Below are 1,581 nucleotides of genomic sequence, written 5' to 3'. Positions count from 1 at the left end.
TTATTGATAGAAAGGGAGCTGAGAACCCCGTTGCAGACAACTTGTCTAGGTTAGAGAATGTTCTTGATGACCCACTGCCTATTAATGATAGTTTTCCTGATGAACAATTAGCGGTTGTCAATGCTTCTCATACTGCTCCTTGGTATGCTGATTATGCTAATTACATTGTTGCTAAATATATACTGCCTAGTTTCACATACCAGCAAAAGAAAAAGTTCTTTATGATTTAAGACATTACTTCTGGGATGATCCACACCTTTATAAAGAAGGAGTAGATGGTATTATTAGACGTTGTGTGCCTGAGCATGAACAGGAACAAATCCTACGCAAGTGTCACTCTCAATCTTATGGAGGACACCACGCTCGAGATAGAACTGCACACAAGGTACTACAATCTGGTTTTTATTGGCCTACTCTCTTCAAAGATGCTCGTAAGTTTGTCTTATCTTGTGATGAATGTCAAAGAATAGGTAACATTAGTAGACGTCAAGAAATGCCTATGAATTATTCTCTTGTTATTGAACCGTTTGATGTTTGGGGCTTTGATTATATGGGACCTTTTCCTGCCTCTAATGGTTATACACATATTTTAGTTGCTGTTGATTACGTTACTAAGTGGATAGAAGCTATTCCAACTAGTAGTGCTGATCATAACACTTCTATTAAAATGCTTAAAGAAGTTATTTTTCCGAGGTTTGGAGTCCCTAGATATCTTATGACTGATGGTGGTTCACACTTTATTCATGGTGCTTTCTGTAATATGCTTGCTAAGTATGATGTCAATCATAGAATCGCATCTCCTTATCACCCGCAGTCTAGTGGTCAAGTAGAGTTGAGCAATAGAGAGCTCAAATTAATTTTGCAAAAGACTGTGAATAGATCTAGAAAGAATTGGTCCAAAAAACTTGATGATGCATTATGGGCCTATAGAACTGCATACAAAAATCCTATGGGTATGTCTCCATATAAGATGGCTTATGGAAAAGCATGTCATTTACCTCTTGAACTTGAACATAAAGCATATTGGGCTATTAAAGAGCTCAATTATGACTTCAAACTTGCGGGTGAGAAGAGGTTGTTCGATATTAGCTCACTTGATGAATGGAGAACCCAAGCATATGAGAATGCTAAGCTTTTCAAAGAAAAAGTCAAACGCTGGCATGATAAGAGGGTACAAAAGCGTGAGTTTAACGTAGGAGATTATGTGTTATTATTCATCTCTCATTTAAGATTTTTTGCAGGAAAACTTCTCTCAAAATGGGAAGGTCCCTGCGTTATCGAGGAAGTCTATCATTCCGGTGCTATAAAAACCAACAACTTCAAAGGCACAAATCCGTGGGTGGTAAACGGTCAAAGAATTAAACATTATATTTCAGGTAATCCTATCAATGTTGAAACTAACATTATTGAAACCATAATCCCTGAGGAATACATAAGAGACACTTTCCAGAACATTCCAAACTACGAAAAGGCATAGGTATGTGGTACGGTAAGTACACCAACTCCAAAACAACTCTAATGGAAATTTTTATCAGTTTTGGATTATTTAAGAATTTTAGGAAGAAAGAAGTAGTCCGAAAG

This window comes from Triticum aestivum, chromosome 3B, assembly GCF_018294505.1.
Source record: "Triticum aestivum cultivar Chinese Spring chromosome 3B, IWGSC CS RefSeq v2.1, whole genome shotgun sequence".
In the NCBI taxonomy this organism is placed as follows: domain Eukaryota; kingdom Viridiplantae; phylum Streptophyta; class Magnoliopsida; order Poales; family Poaceae; genus Triticum; species Triticum aestivum.
Note: the sequence above shows the minus strand (reverse complement) of the source record.